The sequence below is a fragment of the Stigmatopora nigra genome, chromosome 20 (genome assembly GCF_051989575.1).
Source record: "Stigmatopora nigra isolate UIUO_SnigA chromosome 20, RoL_Snig_1.1, whole genome shotgun sequence".
NCBI classification, from domain to species: Eukaryota; Metazoa; Chordata; class Actinopteri; order Syngnathiformes; family Syngnathidae; genus Stigmatopora; species Stigmatopora nigra.
In genome coordinates, this window is record NC_135527.1 from 2598702 (window position 1) to 2604701 (window position 6000).

At 40.7% G+C, this 6000-nt stretch overlaps 1 non-coding gene across 1 annotated transcript; it reads left to right on the top strand.

Moving 5' to 3' along the window:
* Positions 1 to 169: 169 nt before the first annotated feature.
* On the top strand, positions 170 to 251 carry trnal-aag (transfer RNA leucine (anticodon AAG)). The gene has a single exon. It is a non-coding gene; the product is annotated as a tRNA-Leu (tRNA).
* Positions 252 to 6000: the final 5749 nt, after the last annotated feature.

Sequence of the window (6000 nt, forward strand, 5' to 3'; positions counted from 1 at the left end):
GCAAACAACACCGTAGGGCACAAACAACCATTTGCACTCACAATCAGACCGCCACTATTGGGAATTGAGGCCACGCCTGCCTGCAAGTCAGCCGGGTGTCCCACTGCATACTCAGAGATCTGGGATAGATTGCTGTAGGTTTGTTGAAAACTTCCACACGCTCATATAAGGTAGTGTGGCCGAGCGGTCTAAGGCGCTGGATTAAGGCTCCAGTCTCTTAGGAGGCGTGGGTTCAAATCCCACCACTGCCAATATCTTCTGATCTTGTTGGGAGTGAAGTTACAGACAGGCATGAGACAGTGTCACATTTTGAAGCAACCGATTGCTGGGAAAGGTCTGAGGCCTGAGCTGACATCTCGCGCTCGGCTCCGAGGAACTCTCTTATCTTCCCAAGGTGAATGTTGCTATTATTGAGTTTCAGCATGATGTCATGGAAAAGTACAGTAGTTGAGATTATAGTAATCATGGAAAATTACAACAATTGAACACTGAGAGATGTTGAGAAGAGATTATAGACATCATGGAAAAGCAGAATATTAAGACAGATTATAGACAGGATGTTCTTTAGAAATGCACATATTATTAAGACTACAGTTTTAAGCAACTTCACACATTGTTGCAGAAATTGGTCAAGATTGGAAACTTTGGACTGACATATTAACTTGTGAAATTTATTTCTGAAACAGGGATTTCCCAAACGGGGGATAATTGGGTGATGTTAGTGGTGTGTAAAGAACAGGCACCAGCACAATGTGGGGCTACTTTTGTAAAACGGTGGTCTCAGTTGAAACATTGAGAGGACAGGTAAGATAAGATTTCTGACTTAATAAGATGCATGAAACACCTCAATATTGATTGGAAAGATTATTTTTCAGCAAGCAATACCGTGAAACTATAGGGAACTCTTTTATATTGGTTTTGACGTCTCCATATGCGGAAGGTGAAAGGGTTTCAATTGAGACTAAACCATCTTACAAAGGGCTAAAACAAACTACCAGACAAGGAAATACGATCGGATATAACAACTCACTCAATCACCATTCTTTGGGGAAAGTGTTTTTACAAATGAAAAACGTGTCCTACTTGTACAGAAAAATATTGAAACAGTGTCTATCCTGTTCCTGTAAATGGGAAGTCAATTTTTCCACAGTTTAATCATTTTACCTGCTTAAACCTTACAGGGCATGGTCTGAAGCTGGGGGAGATAAATGAGACGTGGTGTGTCGGCGTTCTAAAACAAACTGCACCCCTGATACCACGTTCTGACCTATGGTGGTGGTGTGGTGGAGATAAATTATACAACTCCTGTCGAAACGTGGCAGGACTAAGTGCTTTGGTCTCACTGCTCTTACCAGTGTCTGCTTTTCCATCTACAGCGGAGGAAATACAATTGGCTGCTCAGAAATCTGGTGTGGACATTGTCGAGCGGCATGAAGGGAAGGAGATCCAACATACATTGATGCGATCGGCATCCCCCGGGGCATACCAGATGAGTATAAGCTGGCTAATCAGATCGCAGTAGGATGGGAATCCCCAAACAAAAATGTAGATAGAATAAATTACCTGCAGTACAATGTCCAAAGATTGGAAATTATACTGAACAAGGATTTGTGGCCATTAAGGAGCAACTGGCAGCTACCAGTCTGATGGCGTTCCAGGACCGCATAGCGGTGGATATGATCATTACCCGATGGGCCCCTCACCACTCCTCGTGCTCCTTGCTAAGCCGATTTATAACTATTGCAATTGCCCCTACAAATTCTAAATTACACAAATTATATTCTCTGCTTATGAAACGTACCGGGGAAAGCAGTGAAGTCCAGGAGTACGGGAATTCCGAGGATGAATTGGGCGAAAATGATAGTTTTCTTTTTCAGAGAAGCCATGCGAATAAGGAATAGGCGGGTAAAATTGCAGTCACCTGAAATTTCCTTTTGTGATTACTATAAAACAATTAGTAACATACATTTCATTAAAAACGGCGGAATGGTGGGTTTATTCTGTAATACTATGATATATGTGTGTAGTTAAATTTTTTTAAAGCATTAAAGCATTCCTCCAATTGTCCGAATAGAACTCGGGGTTGTACCCAATCACAGTCCTCTCACACGGACTGTTGATCTGACATCCGAGGACTGTTGATCTGGGTTTGCAGCTAGTATCAAGAGTCGTCAAGGACTCTTGATACTAGCAGATGGATATCAATCACTTCCAGGAACACTCGCATAGTGTTCCTATATGGTGATGCCCTTCGCGCTTCTTTATGTAATTGTTATGCCAAATGAAGGCGTGATTGTTTGAATTCAAATGGAGTTTGTTTTTAGTTTCCTCTTTCTATTATTGTTAAAAACCTTAATTGTTATTATAGTTACAGATGTTGTTTTTGCTTATGCAGTTGGATTAATCTGTAACCTTGTAATTGTTTGGATTTACGGCTTTAAAGCCGTACGAGAAATCACTGTTCGAGGAGATACTTTGGAGATCGGGAGGAAGTCTTGAAGTCCCCATGTATCTACCCTTATAAGGTTTCCTTCCTGACCAAAGATGCAAATTATAATAATATTATTATAATAATAATTGAATAAGATATCTGCCTGAAGTGATTGATAATTATAGAAAAGTGTAAATATTAATGAACCTATCACCTTGCTTTGTCGAATTGAGATCTATGATGGGGTGATATGGCAGATCAACCATCCAAGAAATGAAGTGTAACCTTATAAGCACCTCTGGCTCATTGGTCTAGTAGAATGATTCTTGCTTTAGGTGTGAGGGGTACAGGGTCCAACTCCTGGATGATTCTTTACATTGTTGAATTGTTATCTATAATCGTGGTTGAAATGTCACATACTTCACCTGAGAAAACAAGTGTCACGGTATGGGCACCCCTCGCTCGTATTTCTAGTGGTATGATTCTCGCTTTGGATACGAGAAGTCCCGGCTCCAACCATCGGACGAATCCTAGTTTTGTCAAATTGTGATCTATTATGGGGGTGATATGGCACATTTGCCACCTGAGAAAAAAGTCGGTCTATTGGTATGATTCTCGCTATGGTCGCAAGAGATCCCAGATCCAACTCCCAGACGAGCACTTGCTTTGTCGAATTGTGATCTATGATAGGGGTTGATATGTCACATATTTCCCCTGACAAAAAAGTTTCACTTTATGGGCAAATCTGGTTTGTTGGTCTAGTGCAGGGGTGTCCAAACTTTTTGCAAAGAGGGCCAGATTTGGTAAGGTGAAAATGTGTGCGGGCCGACTTTTAGCCTGACATTCTTTGAACCATTAACATTAAATGCAAATTAACTTTTTGGGATTTTTTTTAATTACAAATGGCATACTTTTACTTTTACATTTTTTTTACATTTAGGTTTTTACCGAAATCACAAACCACAAAAAATTAAGAAAACTATCAAGGATATCTAAGTTCATGTGAAACATCACATATTATTCACTATTATATGCTCACTGTAGGAACAGTGCTGAAAACAAAACAATGATCACTGCATATTCAAACTGTGATTTTGACCATCACAAAAAAAATAATGAACTGAGATTTAAGAATTTATTCAACTCAGAGGACTTAACAAATATCTTGCCTGCACTAATGTGAAGGGTGATACTGGGATCTTGACTGCAGTATGTAGTCCAGGTCTTCATCGCACGCTAACGAGAAAAAGTCAAACTCAGTTCCTTTAGCCTCTAACTGTCTCTTAATATCTAATGAAACGTCTTCAATTGTCCGTGCCACAGTATTACGAGCCAGGCAAATATTGGCAAACTCTTGCTTCTTCGCGGGACAAATTTTCTCAACCATTTTCATTACACAGTCTTTAATAAATTCACCGTCACTGAAAGGTTTGCAGTGCTTTGCAATTAGCGTTGCCACTTCGTAGCTTGCCTTTGTGGCATTTTCATTTGACTCACGGGCTCTTGTGAAAAAGCTTTGCTGTGCCGTTAAAACAGCTTCCAGTTGCTTCACTTTTTCACCGCGTTCGTTCCCAGTTAGCTTGTCGTACCTAGCATGTTTCGTCTGGTAGTGCCTCTTAATGTTGAATTCCTTGAAAACAGCCACAGTCTCTTGGCAAATTAGGCAGACACAGTTGTTTCGTATTTCAGTGAAAAAATGCTCAAATTTCCACTTGTCCTGGAAGCGGCGGCCCTCGCGGTCAACTTCCCTTTTTTTGTTTACATGTTAGAAATGGGCTGGGCTGAAACAATGACGCAAGGGTCACGGCGGCCAGAGTGCGGCCACAGGGCTACTGCCATCTTCTGGTGAAGTGAAAAATAGCTTTTTGTACACATTTATTTTATACTGTGGTCAACAGTGCTGGCGGGCCGTGTATTATTGATTTCATGATAGAGGCCAGGGGCCGGTAAGAATTTGTCCACGGGCCTTAATTGGCCCACGGGCCGGACTTTGGACATGCCTGGTCTAGTGGTATGATTCTCGCCTAGCCGTTGCTTTGTCGAATTGTGATCTATGATGGGGTGAGATGGGAGATCAGCCATGCAAGAAAAAAAGTGTCACTCGTAGGGCACTCCTGGCTCGTTAGTCTAGTGATATGGTTCTCGCTTAGGATGTGAGAGGTCCCTGGGTTCGACTTCTGGTCTAGCCCTTGATTTGTCAAATGGTGATCTACGGTGGGGTCATAGAGGCTGTAATAAGCCTGAGGAAAGAAGTTTCATTCTATGAGGAAATCTGGTTCATTGGTCCAGTGTTATGATTCTCGCTTAGGGTTTGAGCCTGTGAGAGGTCCCAGGTCCAACTCCTGGATGAGTCCTATTTTTGGCCACTTGAGAAAAAAAGTGTGAGGCAATAGGCACCCTTTGTTCCATGGTTTAGTGGTGCCAGGATTCCCAGGACCAACTCTTGGACGAGCCCTGGTTTTGTCGAATTATGATTACCCACTTAAGGAAAAAAGTGTCATTGTATGGGCACCCCAGGCTCGTCTGTCTAGTGCATGGGTGGGCAAACTTTTCGGCCCAGGGGCCACATTGACTTTAAAAATCTGACAGATGGGTCGGGTCAGCACAAGATAAGATACTTATAAAAAACTGCATCCGTTAACAGTACATATGAAACATAAACAGAAAAAAAGACCATTAACGCATTAATGTGTTTATTAAAGTAAGTAAGTAAAGTTGGCAGGCTATAGCTGCCAATTATTGTGAGTATTGCTTTAGAAATGGGAAATATTACCAAATTGCAATTCTCATAATGGATTGACCTTGCCTTTAGTCTACATTAAAGTCATATCCCTGTGTTTTAAAGACTCAAAGAAAAATCAGAGCAATATGTTGGGTTTATTCTGTATTACTTTTATACATATACGTCTGGTAATTCATTTCTTTGTTAAATCATTCTTCTTATTATTCCTAAAGTGCTCGAGGTCATATACAATCTTCAAGTCCTCTCTCACGTGGACTTCTTATCCAAGGATTGTTTATACAGCAACTCACCCAATCTGGGGCTTCGAGATCGGTTGTTTTCTTTTGCAACGGAGCCAGGGTCACTGGCCTATAACAAAGATGTTGTTTCTGCCATTTCCAGCATAGTGGCCATACCTCGTGACACACTTCGGTTTATCTTTATGTAATTGTTATATGATTGTTAGGTCAAATGAAGGCGTGATTGTTTTTAATCCAAATGTTGTAGGTTTTAGTGTCCTGTTTTGTTATTGGTAGAATACCTTGATTGATATTATAGTTACATATGTTGTTTTTGCTTATGCATTATGAAATAATCAACAACCTTGTAAATTGTTTTGATTCATGGCAATAAGAGTCATACGAAAATGTCTATTCGAGGAGATGCTTCGGAGTGAAGGGGAAATCCTTGTTGCTTGATGTACCTCCCTTTAAGGTTCTTATCTGTGATCCAATCTATTTACCTTCAACGAATTTGTGCGGGGAATTGTGCATCACCCAATTGTGAATTAACCTAAAAAACCATTAGATTTAAATACTGAAATGTGTTATTTGTTACTTGAAATAAG